The 19,773-nt window shown below is 38.6% G+C and overlaps 1 pseudogene; it reads right to left on the reverse strand.

Moving 5' to 3' along the window:
* Window positions 1-4,658: 4,658 nt before the first annotated feature.
* On the reverse strand, window positions 4,659-6,662 carry LOC124095571 (large ribosomal subunit protein eL32-like; annotated as a pseudogene).
* Window positions 6,663-19,773: the final 13,111 nt, after the last annotated feature.

A 19,773-nucleotide genomic window follows, 5' to 3' on the forward strand; every position in this document is an offset into this window, starting at 1 on the left:
GTTTTCAGCCACCCAGTTTGTGATAAGTTGTTACAACAATCATAGGAAACTAATACAGTATGTACAGCTATGTTTATGTGTATGCACATGTACAATACATATGTACATACATACACATATATATGCACACATGTATATATGTAAGTATATTCATATTAATGCATTAAGACACTACTACCACCCCTACACACATGTCATGCCACATGACATTTCATTAAATGGAAATTAAATTTATCTGTGAAATACTATGTATTAAAATCTAGTTTCTGCTCTTTGTTGCATATAATTAATGTGCCAAATTTTGTGCTAGACTATTTGGAAACAACAGTAAGTCAGACACCATATTTATTCATGGAGTATCCCAGGGAGATTCAAACAAACAAATAATAAATACATTAAGATGACTCTTACTAAGCCTGAATGTACGGAAGCTTGAAGAGGAACATGAAGCTCGGGGAAAGGAAGGAACAGGAATGAAGATGGAAGATAGTTTTCCAGAAAAATAAGTACCCAAGGATGAAACCTAAAAGCTGAGTTGGTATGGTGGTTGTGATACTATGCATGGGGTCGGGGAGGGTGATAGGGGAAGGACAGAGGTGGATTAGGCTGAGGAAACAAAACACACATGAAATAAGTTCTGTAAAACACAATGAGTGTGAAAGAGACAAGAGGTGAGACTGTTGACCTGAAGTACAGACCAGGCTGTGATGAGTCTAGTAAGTTATTCTAATAACTTACATTCTCTCATGAAGGCATTAGGAGCCCTTGAAGGTTTTAAGCAAAAGAAGAACACACAATATTTAGAAAAATCACTACCTATGATGCAGATTAATGTCAGGGAAAAATGGAAACGGAAGTATTTTTTATGAGACTATAGTGGAAACCCAGGATAGAAATAATGATGTTCTCATCTAGAGGATGGATGCAGGGGATGAAATATGACATTTTCATGGAGTTATAGACAAAATATTATTGAAAGTGATTAATATTCTGATGAACATAGGTAAGAAGAATAAACAGAGACCTGGGTTTCTGTCTTGAGCAACTGAGGGGATGCTGGTATTATTCCTACAATCTGGGATACGACCAAGGGGCAGATCTTGGGGGAGGGGATGATGAGCTCAGAGAAGGTGAGTAAGAGGGCCTTCACAGTGGGGGTACCAAGACAATTGGATGTGTGAGTCTGGAGCTCATGCCAGAGACTTTCAAATCAGAGATAAGACTTACGTCATCAGCACACAGATGATTATTGAAGCCATGGGAGTAATTGGAGGATCTGAGAAGAACAGGATGTGTCTCACAGGAATCCCATGTTGTAGAAGTACACAGAGAAAGAAGAACACTGAAGGTGATTGAGAAGGAAACAGGAGGAAAGAAATAGAAGGAAAATGGAGGAAGTCTAGTGGAACAGAGGCCAGAAGTAAGAGTATTTTATAAAGACAGAAGATCACCAGCAGTGTTAAAAGCTCCAGGTACTGCATCATGACTCAGAAGTTTCCAGTGCATGCATCAACAAGGGGCTGATTGATGACCTTAGGGAGATGTTTGATTACAGCAGAGGAAACAAAAGCCAGACTTCAGCAGTTGTGTCATGGTTAGATGAAAAGTTTAAAGAGCATGGAGGTAGGAGCAAGTGTGTTCGACTCTAAGTGATTTGGCTATGAAGGAAAGAAAAGAGAAAATGGAGAATCTGAACATTTAACATTTGCTTTTTTAAAGTGGAAGAGATTTGAGGTGCTGATGATCACAGCCATCTTCTTAAAAAAATCCTTTATACAGACTATAAATGTGAGTGGAAACAGCCATTTAGACTCTAGAACTTTAGAATAATCATAGAATTGAAAGGAATCTTAAAAGTAAATTAAATTCCTGTCCACTGCAAGCATCCTGCAAAGTCCTCTTCAGAGAATCATCTAGACTCTGCTTAATGTACTATCTGTGAGAAACTTACTACTTCATGAAGGCTGGGTTGTATTGGGTATCTCTGTCATCTGAATAGTACCTTCTTGAAGTGACGTGAATGTGCTTTGCTATGATGTGAAAGGTCTGAGCTCCAATTCTGTCCTCTGGGACTATGAGTAGAACTATTGTATATTCTCAGTTGTTCTAACCTGCAAAACCCTCCCCACTATCAGCACACTCTGTTCTGGGGCAATTCTAGGTTATAAATTTCCATGTTAAAGAGTAGTACATCCAGAGCTGGAGTTGTGGCTCAGTGATATAGTGCTTGCCTAGCATGTCTGAGACACTGGGTTGGACCATCAGCACCACGTACTTAATTAATTAATCAATCAATTAATTAATTCCAACACACACACGCACACGCGCGCACACACACACACACACACACACACACAAAGAGTATTACATCCAACTATATAATTAAAAACAACTCTCCAAATGAAACACCTATGATCTGGATTTCTGTTAACAACATGAGTTTGCTGTCAAATAAACAGTTTTTTTAAAAAAATAAAGCTATACTTGCCTCTGGTCCTGTCAAGCATGACACTGAGTTCATTGACTCTATTGCAAAGGAACACTCAGATGACCTAATGCAGAGAGATGCCTCTTAAGAGAGCTGCTTGACATCCTCACAATGACCTGGTTATTGTCTATTCACAAATTTAGTATCCACACTGGCTTTTTATAGCATCCACATAATGTTAATAAAAGGCCAGCTACACACCCAAACCTTGCTTCCAAAGGAAGCAGCCTCTGTTATTCAGCTTTTCATCACCGAGACCAAAACACTGACATAAATAACTTAAGAGGAAGAAAAGTTTACTTGGGGTTCACAGTTTCAGAGCTCTCAGTCCATGGTTGACTTGGGACCAAGGTTAGGGAGAACATCATGGAAGAAGGGAGAGGTAAAGGAAAGCTCCTCTGTTCATAACATCCAGAAAGAAGAAGCACAGTGTAAGGAGTCACAGAAAAATTGTGTAATCCCCAAGGCAGGCCCCCAGAGACCCATTTCTTTTGGCCATGCCCCACCATCCTAGAGTTACCATCCGGTAACCCATTCAGATTATTAATCTATCAAATGGATTACTCCACTAATCAAGTTATGACTCTCAGAATCTAATCAATTCACCTCCTGTATTAACACAGGAGCTTTTTGTGGGACACCTCATTTTCAAACCATAATACAGCCTAATCTTGCCTTTGCTGTTCATATCTGCAGCCATTGGGTAGAAGGTCAAGGAGTCATCTAACCTGTCAGTAAAATACAACACACAGGAACACAGGAAGTAAGTTTGTCTTCAATGTGCTTTTTACTAAGCATTTTCTCACCTTTTTATAGAAATAAAATGTAGCTTTTGGCACATGGGCTTTCTAGGGATTTAAATGTTAAGGCCTTTTAGATGCCGTTTGTACAGTTAAGCATTATGATGTGCAACAGAAAGTATCTCTAGAAAATGTTGTAAAAACTTGGATGTTTCTCCTGGAGTCCATATCTTTGGTACTATTGATTCTTCTTCCCCTTTTCATTCATAAAACATGTAATGAATTCCTCCATTTATGGGATACTCTGTCCGATACATGTAACAGGGTAGTCAAAAATTCCTCAAGATTTCCTATCTTCACAGGGTATACATGTTATGAAGAGATGGGCATCGCCATTCAACATCGTGTTTAGGAGCTAGGATGAATTCTGTGACAGATGGGAATGAGGCATTTTGAAAAGTTAAGCTGGGGCAGAGTGATGCCAAATTTAGTTTGAAGAGTTAGAAAAATGACATTAACTGAGCTCTAAAGGACAAGAAGGATTTTTACATTTTTTTGTTTTTGTTTTGTTAGTTGTTTATTTTTCCAGAGAAAAAGTGGGAAAATTGTATTTTAGGCGGAAAGAACATATGAACAATTTATCTGAAGTTTCTTCAGCTGTTTTAAACCTTAATCTTTTCTAAGGCATAAGACCTCTGACATGTCTTCATTTGATCTCTGCAAACGTAAGACATATCTATAAATCAGATAGCAAATAAAATTTTCCAGTGTTAAAAATGGTTTCTTTGGCAGGCAAATAAACACAAACTCCTCCATCCCATGTATATAAAGATGATAAAAACACAATATCAATATTTTATCATCTGTTGGAAACTGGCATTTTTTTTAACTCAAGATTAATTTGTCAAATAGTTTGAAATGCTCTGTCATAGGTCCCCTCTGGGTTAGAGCATGTGAGATCTTTAAAAATGCCTTAGAACTTGTGAGCAGTAAAAACTGAGAAAATACATTTCCCACCTGGATTGTCATTATTAATGTCATCTAAAAGCACCATTCTATTTTTAAAGCTTAATGTCTAATCCTGCAGAAAGGAATGGAAGTCCTTTTTTTCAGGAAAGATTCACTGAACAGATATGCATAGGCAAAATTCTGCTTATCTTGAGATCTGTCTTCAAGATGCACCAATGTGAAGTGGTACCATAGTGCTAGGTGACCATCTATCTGGCTTGCCAGTCGAGGTGGCTTCAGGGACAACCTATGCATTAGGGGCAACTTTGTTCTTAGAAGGGCCTCATGCTTGACTTAATGCTTTGTTTTCATTGTTTTGAAATCTGTAAATGTTTGAATGAGGGAATACCACTTTTTTTCTTTAGACAGTTTATTTTTTGTTTTTTTTAAAGCATAATCAAAACTTGCACATGACCCATCTATTAATTTTCTTCTCTGTGAAGCCTGGAATTGGGACTGGTGCTGAGTTGCTCTTTCCATGGTGGCTTTGCAGTTCTTGGAGGAAACACAGTGAGCCATTCAGCACAGTAAGATTGGTTCCATGTCAGCAGCACTTCTAGCATCTTGATGTTGTGGGCCAGGAAATTTCAAAAGCCACTGAGGAGCATATGCTTTGTTTTCTTGTTTCTCTGATAACTCATGTTTGGCATCAAGATCTGATCCTTCAGTCTCCTCTGCATCCGTTGTCAATACCTCTGGGTTTCTGCCATTACATTTAATTTTGACATATCGTTCTGACTGGTGCTGGATGAACTTCTTGGTATTCTCTCTAAAATCCTGGGGTATGGGAGAGGTCTGAGGACAACCCTGATGCTGAGTAGGAGACAGCTGCCTCCTCCATAGGCAGCACAGAGGAAAAAGCCACATTGTCATTTTTCACTGGGTCCCACAAATTTTCTACCGGGCCTTGTCGGACCTGATGCTTACAGAGCTCTTACTATGTGTTAGGCACTGAACTAATGGCCTTCCATTACTTCACCTAATACTTTAACAGCCCTGGAAGTCAACTATTATATCCCAATTTTATAGATGAAGAAATTAGTTTGAACAGGTTAATAGTTACCTAGCAGGAGCATAAATCTGAATTAATGACTGCCTGGAGCCAAGTCCCATATGCTGAGTCTTAAATAGTAACAGAGGTCAGGATAAGGATTGCTAGGTTCTACCTTATGAAATTAATGATTTTGTTGATCCCAAATGACCAAGTACTGGCAACTTCTTCCTAGAGTTCAAACTAATGTAGAATTAGGTTAAAAATTGATACTGCATTACACATGAGCAAATCCTCTTCAACATTTACCTTAGCATTTGAACAATTTAACCTGTCAAAAATTGTTGCTTTTATTACCTTATTTCTTCCTTTAGAATTCCTTTGAAATGAAATGATGAGTGTATATGGAGGTGGTGGATTGGAATTCATAATCATCCTGCCACAAAGCCAGCCAGGCAAATAGCTCCTCTGGCTTCTCCCTTAGTCTTGCGTGTTCTGCTCAATCTGGTTTCTGGTAACTGTTTGCAAGCAGAATTTGAATTTTTCCATGGGATTTAATATTGACATTCATTGGAAACATTGCTTTTCCCCCCTAGTACTGTCTTCATGAGAGCAAGCATAACTGAACTTTCCTGCAGGTCTTCAGGAGCTGAGGGAATAAGATTTTCAACTTTATTTTCATGTTTAGCTTCATTTAAAAGCATCAGTATATTTTCAGCTGCTCTGGATGGCTGACCCTGCAGTAATGTGGGCCCCACATCCCTGGTTATGTCATTTATCTCCTTCAGACCCAAGAAACCCTCAAGCCCATGTGTATTCATGTTAGACTCAACCATCAAGGCTTTAGGTTCTCTAAAGAACTTTAGGAGAGAGTCCACAGAGAACAAAAATGATCCACTCTCCAAGGATGATCATTGGTATCTTTGTTATATGGGCAATGAACGGACTCCATTTTGCCCTGAGACTCCATGTCATGTAAGAAATGCTTCTCCTATGGGAAAGCCCGCCTCTCTACATGCTTAGCATAGCATGTTTGGCAACACAAAATGGTAATTCTTACACAATGTAAAAGTGTTCTCCTTTTGGTTCCCATTTTTCATGGACAATGTACCCTGTGAGAGACTGATTGTGTAGACGTTAGCAACCATTCTTTAACTTGTACTCAACTAGCAACAATTTGACCCACTCCCCTTCTACTTATGATTTAAGATCTCATGAAATTGTTCATGGTTTTGAATCATAACAACAGCCACTTATGATTAATATGGTTTTGGACTATAAAAGGAGTACTCAAATGCCGGGAGGGGGTTGAAGGGTGTCAACTTGCAGCCTACCCCTTGGCCAATCAGCTGGTAGATCCAGATAGCCAACTTGGAAATAAAGTTTCCATTTCCTACTTTAAGATTGACTTGATGATTAATTGCAATCTTGCCATAACATCTTCAGGACCTCAATCTGTGAGCCTCATGACCTCCCTGGAGATTTTGGTGCAATGGTGATAAGGTGCAGAATACCGAGAGGAGAACAAGGCCTGGAGATGGGCTCAAAGACGTGTGAGAAACTGCTGAAGCCCTGCCTGAGGTGTAAGATTTTCAACTCTTTTACATTAATGAAAATATGAAATTTTTTTCTACCATTTTGGTGAAATAACTGTGGAAAATGCTAAATTATATATCATATCCTTCATATAGAGTAATTAAAAACAACTAGAGACATGTTAACGTTCATGAGATGGAGGGGAGATTAATTAAAAGAAAAGTTTTAAAGAGAAAACATTTATATAAAAATAGTGTAGGGCTGGGGATGTGGCTCAAGTGGTAACGTGCTCGCCTGGCATGCGCAGGGTGCTGGATTTGGTCCTCAGTACCACATAAAAATAAAATAAAGATGTTGTGTCCACCAAAAACTGAAAAATAAATATTAAAAAATTCTCTCTCTCTCTCTCTCTCTCTCTCTCTCTCTCTCTCTCTCTCTCTCTCTCTCTCTTTAAAAAAAATAGTGTAAATAGGCCACAAAACTCCAGAACTATGGGAATGTGAAGTCTCCCCCCTCTCCCCCCCCCCACATACACACACACACACACACCCCTACCCCATTATCAATACAAGCAATTATGTTGCCTCTCTCCTAAATGCTGCAGGGCTTTTCCTGGTGACAGTGTCAATAAATTGGAAACTTTTCAACAAGGACATATTAGCTGAGACTTTTGGCCCAAATTGGGAGGTGATACTTAACCTTTCCCCTCCTTGTGAAAAAATAAATAAAACTATTTTCCATATATCAGTTTTAGCTGAAAATGTTAAAATTCTTGTTGTACCTGAGGCAACAAAGCCCTCTGAACATACCCACAGAATCTGATGCTGCTAGGTTTTATTCCCTGCCACTCCTAGGTTCGGGGGAATTTTTTTGATTTATCCATATATTGCTCTAACAAGAGACTGTTGAACAGCTTCCTTCCTCCCATTGCCTATGGGAGCTGATTAGACACTAACTTATATGTCAGGAACATTCTGGATGACACAGTCTGTGCCTCTAATGAAGGAGAGAGAGTCAACTCTGAGCTCAGGGGCTGTTCTGAGCATCTCCTGATGGCAAAGGCAGCCATTCCCTTCAGCAGCCCTTTAACAAAACCTGATAGGGAGTCCAACCAACTTGTCTGCAAGGAGGTGACTAGAGAAAAACAGGTGATTAATACGAAACATCTGCTAAAATGAAACGTTGTAATTGGCTCACTAAGCTTAAGGGATGGGTCCAAGTAGATTTCTTTCCTTTATGGACAAATGAATATGACACAAAATATGGGGATCACCATTTCAAGAGAGCTGTCACCCTTGATTCTCTATAATCAGCACAACCCCAGACTTGATCTTTTCTCTGTCTTCCCCGTGGATTTATTTTGGTTTATTTGCAGATGGGATGAACTAGAGAATTTAGAAGCCAAGACTCTAGATGAGACACAGCTGGTCAAACAAGGGACAGGCACCAGCCCATGAGAACATATGGAATGGACCAAACAACAGGTTAACAGGACATAAGTTCATAAGTAGGTCCCAAACTTGAAGGTGTGTCTGTAGGAAATCCAAGTAAGGGAGATATAATGCATGGACAGGGTATATAATTTATGGATTCTTAAGTACAAAAGGCAATAGACAAAAGTGTTGGAAGGCAGGTAGTCAGCACTGGAACCCAGGCACAAGGAATCCAGCATTTACTGCACGAATCCAGATAAGCACAGTCACTAGGCAACAAGATTGGAACTCTATCTCAAATAGCAAGGCAAGAGATCAGTTACTAGGAAACTGGGGTAGCTAAGTCCAAGAGGGATCAGCCAGTTCTACCAAAACAGCCTAGATGACAGACTTTATCTTGATTTTTATACAATATGTCTAAGGAAGAAGATATTCAAACCAGATCCTGAACGTGCAAAACTATCCACCCTTAACAGCCTACACACACATACACACACACACATACACACACACACATCATTGAAAACACAAAACTCAATTTATTTCTCTAGTTCACTAATTATATGAACCAAATATTTAACTGATATACATGTGAACTTTCAAAAGCATTAAGAAATACAACCTTTTATTCCTATGTGACACCTATTCATTATACAAATGTCCTCTAATCTAATAGGTTGCTATACATTATCTGCAAAGATGCATCACCCAGCACCACACAATTTTGATATGGGATTTATGTAATCAGTTTTCCTGGCTGTCAAAGCAAAATCTCTAGAGATCTATTCTAGCAAGTGAAGAAGAAATATGAAAATTCTATGGCCCATAATTGAATATTTTAAAGTTCTTTTTGAATTTCTTTTCACATGTGCTTGATGATAATCTGAAATCCATTTTTGGGTTATAAGTACAACACTAAGAGTGAAAAGCAATAGCAGAATAAAGAAAATGGAGTTCATTATGAATCCATAGATTTATCAATTGCATAGGTACCTTATAAAAGCAAGAAAATTCAATTCTTACCGAATTTTAACTAATTTTTAACTAATTGTAAAAATCTCCAACTCTAATTTTGGTCAGTCTATTAGTTACTATAATTAAATAACTGAGAGAAGTAACTTATATAAAGAAAGATTTTTTTTTTTTTTTGGCTCATGGTTTTGGAGATTCAGGTCCAAGATCTGGTAGACCCATTGCTTTGACCTCTGGTGGTTGTGCCAGATGACAATGACAGGGAATATGTGGCAGAATAAAATGGTTCATTTCATAGTCAGGAAGCAAAAAGGAGGAAGACAGGCCAGGCTCCCCCAAACATTATACCATCTCCCAATAGCACCACCCTGGAGACCAAGACTATAACACATGGAACTTTGGGGGACATTCAACATCCAAACTGTGCAGTCAGTTATTTTAAATTCTTTCATATTATTTAATTGCTAAGTATTTCAGCTCTATAGTGCATATGTACAATTAAAGAGAGTTATTAGTTATAATGAATGTTATCACTTGTTTTCCTCTAAATTTCACTCTGTATCAGTTGTTTTCAACGTGTGGTCCTTGAACCAAAACTACCAGCATTATCTAGGAATTTCTTAGATATACAATTTTAGGGCCACAAATCTACAGAACCAAAAACCCTGGTTTCTGCCCCTATAGGTGATTCTGCTAAATTTTTAAGTTTGCGAACCACCATTCTATACCAGGTGGATGACTTCCAAATCTACCTGTTGTTCTCAAGTGTGTGATAAACAGAGGATTAGAGTCAGCACAACCCAAACATGTTTTTTTTTTAAAAATCAAATTTGTCATTTACTTAATGAAACTAGCTCTTAGTTAATGGGATCTGACCAATTGCCCTATATATTCATTGTTGTTGTATAACAAATCCCCCAAACTTAGCAGCTTAAACAAGAAATATTCTCTCAAGAAACATTCTCTCATTCTCTCACATTCTCATTTTCTGAGGGAAGTTTTCAGGACTCTGGACACAGCCTTGATGAATGGTTCAGGCTCAGGACATCTCTTGGGTTTGAATTCAAGATCCCAGCTGGGGCCATAGTCATAGAACACTTCTTAGAGCTGGAGAATCAACTTCTAGGCTGGCTCACATGGCTGTAGCCAAAAGGCCTTGGTTCCTGGATATGTGTGCCTCCCCCAGGGCTGCTCACTAGGAGGCCATTGCTTCCCCTTAAGCAAACATTCAAGAGCGGACAACCAAAATAAAAGGCACCCTGACATCGTGACCTAATATTGAAAGTCATAAGCCATCACTTCTGCCATATTCTATTGGAAAAAGAGAACAACCCTGGTACAATGTGGAGCAGAAAACACAAGTGTAGGAAAGCCAAGCCTTTGGGAAATCTCTAGGGCCATCTTCAAGCTGTCTACCATGCCAGGGCAAAACACCAGGTGATTTATAACTCCCTCTCACTACCATACACAATCCATTGCCAAGACCAATTCATTAGACATTGGCTACTTCCCACAGGTATCCTTTTCTTTATAGAACAAATAAAGTTTCCTAACTCACCCTCCTGTCTCTCTCCAACCTCTAGACTTTTCAGATATTCCCTCTTACAGATGAGTAACAGTCCTAAGGTACAAGTCATATCCACTCACAAAACCTTCAAGACCTCCGTGTTAACAATCAAGTGAAGGCTCCTCAACATGGCATTCGAAGTCCCCTATTCCCTAAGTACAATCCATCTTCCCAGGTCTACTTCCCACTCTAACTCTCCATCCTCTGCTCACTGTCAATGATAGCACAGCTCTCCTGAATCTCCATTCCTGATATAGCCCCTCTGTTGTTATTCTTTTCATCTGGAATATTCTTTTTCTACCCCCCAAGACCCAGATCAAATGCTGTTTTTCCTAATGCCCCACTCAGAAGGATTGGCCTCTTCTATGTATTTTATTAATCCTCCAATACAGAAGTAGTTGCCATTAGAGTTAGTAGTTGAAGAGTCCCTACCACACAAATACATTTTAATCTTCCCAGTGGGAAGGATTTTTAGTCTTTATAATTACCCATACAATAAAAGTGTTTGTCCAATTAAAATATATAATTTCAGCAGGCTCTTTCATCACCAGAGCTGCTTCACTCTATTCTCAACAATACAAAGGGAAGATATTTGAGGGTGAAATAATCATGACTAATTCCTCTGAAGATTCATTCTTCCTGCCAAGTTTCCCTTTACAGAAACTGCCTGTTGTATCCAGGCTGTTATTTTCATCTGAAAAAAGTTTTCCTAAGGACAGATGGAACAGTCTCCTGTACACAGCATAGAACCTAGAGATGTCTATGGAGATGGAGGTGGTGAGGCCCCACAAGGTCTGGCTCATATACAGGTTAACTAGGGTGATGGGAGCCTCTTCGGGGGGTTCACAAGAAGTGCACCTCATCAGATTTTAATCTGGAGAATTAACTCTGAAACAACCAATCACAGGCTGCCTGCCTAAATTGATGAGGTACACCAGCCAAACCAAGGGGTGATGGTGTTAGACTTGCCTTTGGATGGCAGAAGAAAAGGAGAGAAGAGAGTTATTGAAGGAGTAGAACTGGTTAGGTATGCTGACCGACTGATTGTGAGGGACAGAGGTGAAGGCCTCAATGGATGCCCAGGTGAAGAGTTTGTGAGTCAGGATCCTGTAGCAGCACTAGGTGGGGAGAACACCTGGGAGCATCTACTTTACTTGGCACCAGCATTGCTGTCATGTGTGGAGGACAACTCATTCTATGGGGAGGCCACAGGAGATCACAGGAAATTACATTGACCTTTCTTCACAAATGAATAGTCTCAAAATTAGATGCTTGCACCAACTGACTAAAGGGAAAGCTATTAAACTGTCAGGCAAGAGCTCACCATGGTTTTTATGAATTACCATGATTCATCTTTCCAGGAGAAGGATCTGAGCAAGAATCATTTCCGCAGCTTTTCAGGAGTTCCTGAAGGAGCATGCACTAAAACATTAGATCAAGAAGAATGATTCAGGAGAGCAATATCAACATTCAGGTTGGACATCTAAACACATAATATACATTCTTTATGTCTGATTTCGATTATCAAGCATGGTCATGTGGCTTTACTAAATCAACTTGACTTTTCTGGATAGAATTATGAATGTTCTTTCATTTGTGAGCTTAGGGATTATGGAGATGACAAAAAAAGCCACATGTTAAACAAAATCTTTATAAGTAAATATGAGCAATTGACATCAATTCTGAAGGCCTCACATAGTAACATGCTTTATGTTATGAAGAAGCAAAATTCTTATATGGCCTATTATATTTGAGAGCTAGTGGGAAAGGGGCCACTAAAATATAATATGTTGTACACAGAGCTTTTTGTAAACATTTGCATTTGAATGCTGTCAAAGGGAGCAAGTGTCTTGCAGTCACACCAACAGACATCCTTAATTCTCTCATTTATATTATTATCTGGCTTCCAAGTGGGGAATTCTGAAAAAGAATAACTGGGAGAGCTGGGAGTGGTGGTGCATGTCTGTAATTCCAGCAGCTTGGGAGGCTGAGGCAGGAGGATCATGAGTTCAAAACTAGCCTCAGCAACTTAGCAAGAACCTGTCTCTAAATAAAATTAAAAAATGTGTGTGTGTGTGTTAGTTAAAGAGTCCCTAGCTCACAAAATATATATATAAAACTCCACATATATATATACAAATAGATAGATATAGATATAGACAAAAAAAGGGGTTAGGGACATAGATATAGATAGAGATAGAGATAGAGACCAAAAAAGGGGTTGAGGACATGGCTCAGTGGTTGAATAACCCTGGGTTCAATCCCTGGTGCCAAAACCAAAGAAGGATAACCAGGAGAGCTAAAACAGGTGTCCTTGAGAGCTAATACAGATTACTGAACCAATTTGTAAGGGAGCAGAGGTATACCAGCATGGTCACACTGCAGCTTGCGGGTATCTCCTCACCCAGGGTCTGCATTGTTGGCCTGAAGTCCTGGTAGCCTTTACCTTTCTTAATCCCCTCAACTGCTTTTCAAGTACAGTTAGAAATCCCTAAGGAAACTTAAAAGGCCCTGAGTATCTGGCTCCTGCCCCAACCTCCAGCCAATTGTCCTGCTAGTTATTCAATCTCTAGGCCTCCAGCCATGCATAGCCTCACAGGCCAATGAGCAGGGCTGCTGCTGCACTCGTCTGCCCCATTTCCCATTAGGCCCAAAGCACTCATTTCCCAACTGCTAGGAGTTCAGCTGCTAGGCTCACAATTGATTCCCGCTTCTCTGGAAATTGCGCTCAGTGTCTCTCCCAAGGTCATGACTGCACTCCAGGACATAGAACTGGCCCCACGTAGGCATATAGAGGCCACTACTGGAAGTATCTCTAAAGGATTCTGCAACTCCAAAGCCTCCCTCACCTCCTTACAGATATAGTTCCTGAATGCACCCAATAAATATCTGACAGCAAATTATCGCAGTCTGATTCAAGGGAACCCAACCTAAGATACAAACCCTTCTCATGCTGCCCCAAAGCCTCTGTCCCCATTCTTCCTCTGTATGGAACATTGTTGAGTCATCCTCTTCTTTCTCTTCCTTTGAGGGTCTTACCTACCCCTCTTTCTTAGCTTTGGGATCACTTTATTCAGAATGTCTACCCTTAAACCCCATCTAAATCAGGTCCCTCTCTCCCATGCTTTCATGGAAATCAATTCCCTTCATCCAAGGGACTCTATGTGCAATTATACAGGCATTAATTTGCATGTTTGACTCATCAGTCTTATCTGCTCCATAGTAAACTTTGTAAACAGAAGGAGTTCAGTTCTTGCTTACATTGGCCTTCCAGCCTGCAGCACTAAATTTGGCTTATGTTTGGAATTTGACAAATATACATTTATTTAATGGATCAGTTGGTTGGTTGGTGAATGAATGGCTTCTGCTATCAGAGCTCTTTCTTTTTCTGAATCACCTTCCTGCTAATAAAGAGCCCCATTTTTTGGTGACCCTTCCTCACTATGAGGTTAAAGCACAGCCACATAATAAGCTGTGATCACTATCTTTACCAAGGTCACCTTGGGGGTTGTATTTTTTTATCTGACAAATGCTAATTTTATAAGGATGTTGAGGCTGAATATCAGGGAAATGTATCTCAATCCACCTCAACACTGCTTTTGTGGAAAACTTTAAATGGTTAATAGACAATAAGAAGAAAATTGTTTAGGATTAAAACCAACATCAGTATTTCATCAGGGTCTTTTAAAGATTTTGTAGTAAAACGTTAGGAGATGGATTTCTAAAATGAGGAGGAAAATAGCTCTCTTTACTTCTATTTTCAGAAGCTTTTGTTCTAGAAATTATTTTTAGCATTGGTAAATTATGTTAATTGAGACAACTAAACTGAAAAGTTAGTATATTTGGAACCAAGAGAACATATTTTACTAATGGATAATGATTTCCCAAAAGGATTTAAAATTAGACTTATTTTTTTTAAAAGATTTGTGTGTGTGTTTATCTAGGCAAAAACACCCTAAAGGTCAAGCAGACCAGAAAGAAAATCAACCTCCAGTCAATGCTCACTAAGCACACTCATTGAGCAAGGTGTGCAAGGCCAGGGTCACAGGGATCAGGAGAGACCTGACCTTAGCCTGCATGGCTCTAAAATCTGATGATGGATTCTAAGAGAAAACCAAAGCCTGATAGCTGGTAGCTGGCCTGGCACTACCATGAAGGCCTTGGTGCTGCTGGATGCTGGCCTGTTACTCAAAGCTCTGTTGTAGTAGTCTCTCCTACTGAACATAAATACTTCATAGAATAACCACATCAGTCAAGGACTCTCAGATTTGATGGGTCGTGACAAAGTCAAGACCACTTCCCCCAAGAAGTCTGAACTCAGATGAGAAGAAGAACACTGTCCAAATCACAAAAATGACTATTCAGCCCCTGGCCTGGCTGATATGAGAGCTGCTTCTTCACCATTTATAGCTTTAGCTTCACTTCGTTCCTCCTGTCATCTAGATGAGATTTATTAGATACCAATCACAGAATTGTCACTGCTGCCTGACACCATCCACTTCCTTGAACCATCTTTCAAATCATCTAACACAAGCCCACATCCTATAAGTCCTGACACCCTTTTACTGGGCCACCCACAGTTCTACTTCATTGTTTTACTTTATTGCAATGAGTCAATAATCCCCCATTAGTTAAACTACAGATGTAATACTGGTGGGTTTTGACTGGATGTCATTGACAACTCCTAACAAATAAAAAAGTAAAATTTAGAGAGCTATATAGGCATAGTCAAATAGCTTTGGTAAAGATTTGAGCTCAACATATATATACATGGGGTACACGTATATGTGTGTATTTCCACACCTTTACTCTGACACCAAACCAATAATTTGATAGTGTAGTAACATTGGGAACAAAACAACTCAGGAATCAAGTCCTCCTTTTATCTCAGTTGGGGAATGATAAAGACAGAAAGTCAAGAAATTCATCATTGAAGGATATAAAAGATCTGTGATCGTTTAAGCAGCAATTTTCAAGAACACTAATAAGAGTCTGGCTAAGCATAGTTGTCATGAGTAAAAGTAGGGTGACCCTTGAAGTACAATATGAGCCCTCAAAGATTTGGACCAATGCTTAGAGAGAGAAGTAGCTGAGGTGAGATACTTGCAAGGCCTGGGCATCCTGCTTTACTGCATAGCCCTTTATCTAAGCAGCCTGTGCTTTCTTCTCCATCATGGAAAGTGTTACTCACTTATTCAAATTTCATCTGTTTTAGTTTCATAGTACATAATTTTCTTTTCAGTCTATACATACCTTTAAAGGCAATAACATCTGAAATTCAGATTTGTCTTAATTTTTAACCAGAAATTTCAGAATTATGTAAGTGAAATAAATGCTCTTATGTATATTCTTTAAGGAAATATCAATGAGAAATCTGATTTATGCAATAATTGCTGATGAAATATGTCCTTGTATTTTTTTATGAATGACATATTTAATATGAGAACATCAGAGCATTGCAGCAATGGCATTAGCATTACATGCTACAGTCAGAGAAACACAATCGAAAAGGTGCCAAGTCTAACCAAACTGGCACAGTAGGCTATATTGCTCCACCTTGTAGCTCCAAGAAGTGGCCTCTTGCTTTCTATTTTTCACAAGGTTAAAGTAAAATGTTAGATTTTAAAAGGCAATATAGTTTGGAGGTTAAAAGCATAGGCTAAATTTGGAGAGACTTGGGTTTTTAAACCAAACTCTATTTCCAGGATCACACCTTGGACAAGTTGTTTGACCTCTCAAAACCTGTTTCCTCATCAGCAAAATAGGGAAAATAATAATAGCTACCCAAGAGAGCTCTTGTCAGCTTCAATGCACAATAACTATAAATTGTTCAGCTCAGTTCCTGGCATGATTATAGTTGCTATTGTGTTATTAGTGATCTGTACTCAAGTACAAAAAAAATCTCAGTTTTAAATAAAGGATTTTGAAGGCTCAAACTCTACTAGCTGTTTGAAGAAAACCCTATTTTAAAATATACATAAATATATTTTAACATTAGGTTTTGAACTCTGGTAGAAGAATTTAATAAATTCAATTTTTAGTCAATAAACATTCATTTTATACTTGCTTATCCTTGTGCCTAGTACTTGGGCAGATGAAGAGTTAAGAGAAAAAAAGAAGTCAAATAAGAAATGATTTTACGCTCATGTTAACAATTAACAAACATGGCTGACTTTGATAAATGCAATAATCAGTTTCCAATAACCTTTTCCTAATAACAGTTCACTTATGAGTGAAGCAATCCCAGTGGTCACATGGAGATGATCATTTTGAAACCAGAGTGAGATTTTCTTAGGAAAAGACTGGAATTTTGAGTCTGGAACAGTAATCTGAGTAGACAGATTAATATAACAGAGGAATAGACACAGAAAGGTATGAAAGATGTCAGGAAAATTGGGTATAGAAATTTATACTGGGAATGTAGAGAATGACTAAGGAATTCATGAAGCTCCCTCCCATCGTGGAGGGCCTCTTGTGTGCCCTATTGTGTTGGTGAACTTTTTGCTGCTGTGAGAAGGAAAAGTTTTTGGATTCAGGGTTTCAGAGTTCCTGTCCATGATTGGCCAACTTCATTACTTTGGACCTGAGGTAAAGCAGAACATCATGGTAGAAGGGTGTGGTAGAAGGAAGCCTCTCAGCTTATGGTAGCCAGGAAGCATATTTTTAAAATTAAAAATGATCATATTTCATACCCCATCTTGTCACGTCTTTTTTCACCTTACATGTTATGGATTCCTTTCCAGGTAATTAACTATAGTTCAATATCATCATTCAATAATTCTTGAGCAACGGGGCCTTGTGCTAGAATATACTAGGGAAATAGTAATGAGTAAAACTAGGTGGAAAATAGCTCTCACGTGGAGCATGATCAATGTAAAAAATTTCTTGGCACACTATTATGGTTTGGGTCTGGAAAGCCCTCCAAGACACATGTGCTAAAGCCCTTGTCCCTTGGTGCAGCAATGTGTAGAGGAAAGGATTTTGAGAAGGGATTAGATCCTAAGGGCTCTGACCTCATCAAAGGATATAAAAGTTCTGTGATCTGTTAAGCAACAATTTTCAAGACCACTAATAAGTGTCTGGCTAAGCATAGTTGTCATGAGCAAAAGTAGGGTGACCCCTGAAGCACAGTGTGAGACCTTAAAGATTTGGGCCAATGCTCAGGGAAAAAATTGGGGAATTCAAAGCTGGGTGGCATATTGAGAGGTGGTGGAAACTGTGAGAGGTAGGGCATATTTGGAGGAAGTAGGTCACTGGATAATGCCCTGGAAGGGTTTTCTTGTCCTGGTCCCTCCCTCTGTCCCTCCCTCTTTCCCTTCCTTCCTTCCTCCCTTCCTTTTTCCCTCCACCCGCCTCCCCTTACTTCCTTTCTCTCTCTCCCTTTCCTTCTCCCCCTGTTTCCCAGGTGCCGTGAGATGAACAGCTTTGCTCTGCCGTACCTTTCCACCAGGATGTTCTGCCTCATCTCAGGGCCAACATAATGGAGCCGGCCAACCCTAGACTGAAATCCCTGAAACCTTGAGCCAAAATAGACTGATCCTGCTTTACGTTGTTTTTCAGGTATCTGTCACAACAATAAAAAGGTGGCTAACCCATGCTCAGATTTTATTTATGCCCACATTTAAAATTTTTTTCTATCATATTATGATAAATATCCTTATTAGATTATCTCTTTATAAACCCTTAGACAAATTTCCTAGAAACAAAATTTCTGGGTAGAGGAGCTACATGTATTTAAGTGTTTTGAGGCATACTGCCAATTGTGCCCTTCAGAAAATTGCAGCAGTTTATATTCTTTTCATCAATGTTCTCAGCATACGCCTGCTTTCCACAACTTTATCAACCAGGATTTTAGCTTTTTTTTTTTTTGTCTTGGCTAATCAAGAGGTAAATTCTGATATTTGATTGTTATAAATTGTATTTCTTGATTACTGTGAAGATGAATATGTTTTATGTTTATTAGCTACTTATTTATAAAATATACCTATTTTATATAAATGTATATTTGCACATACATTTTAAGTTTATATATTTAAATATATGTGTGTGAATATATATAGTGTGTGTAAGTGTTACACACATATACATTGGTTTTCATTCATTCTTCACCTATTTTTCTATTGGTATATTTGATTCAAATGATTTTTAAGCAATCATTTCCCCCATTGAGTTCCAATGTTAGTCTTTTTGAAACATACAGAAATTCAAAACAGTCTCTAGTGGCAATTGGTATTTTATATCAGCAGAGTTTCCTATAATAAAGTTTGATTTACTAACCCTTCTATGAAAATGTCTATGGAATGTTATACTCAAAAGAGAATGTTACTATTAGCTTTAACTACTTGAATCTATTTTAATAAATCTGAAGACATCTTATACAAACAGCAAAACAGGATGTGCAGTTTCCATGGAAACAGAAGCTAATACTATTAAAAAAAAATAAGCCAACAAGAACTCTTCCTCTTGGGGATCCTCATTTGCAACCAGTTCCTTGAATAAGTTGTATATGAGAATTATACCACCTAAGACCAGTTAACATTGGAGATGCCTAAGAAAGACTTCACCAGGCATTGATCATCATGAGGGAAAGGTTGCTGCAAATTGCATAGCCTAAAAATTTGGAGTTTTATTTTAATTGAAATTTAAAAATAAAACCATTTTATCTGGGCTTCCAAGAGAAACTTGTTCATTTTCATGCTAAAACTAAAATACAAATTATAATGTGAGTATATGGTTTCATTTTCAATTTTTAAAATTTGTCTTATAAAGAAAACTTTTGACCAAACTTGGTGGCACACACTGGTAATCCCAGCTATTTGGGGGGGGGGGGCTGAGGAAGGAGGATAGCAAGTTCAAGCCCACCATGTCTCAAATTAAAAAATATAAAAAAGGATCTTAAGGTACTTCCACTCAGTGGTCAAATGCCCCTGAGTTTCATCTCCAGTACTACAAGAAGAAATTAAACAAATAAAAATAAATTAAAAATAAGAGCAAACTTATTTTGTAGAATCAATATTCTTACTGGCTTATATTATCAG

Source organism: Marmota monax, unplaced genomic scaffold (genome assembly GCF_021218885.2).
Source record: "Marmota monax isolate L192 unplaced genomic scaffold, Marmota_monax_Labrador192_F-V1.1 WCK01_AAM20220418_F8-fsc00030, whole genome shotgun sequence".
NCBI classification, from domain to species: domain Eukaryota; kingdom Metazoa; phylum Chordata; class Mammalia; order Rodentia; family Sciuridae; genus Marmota; species Marmota monax.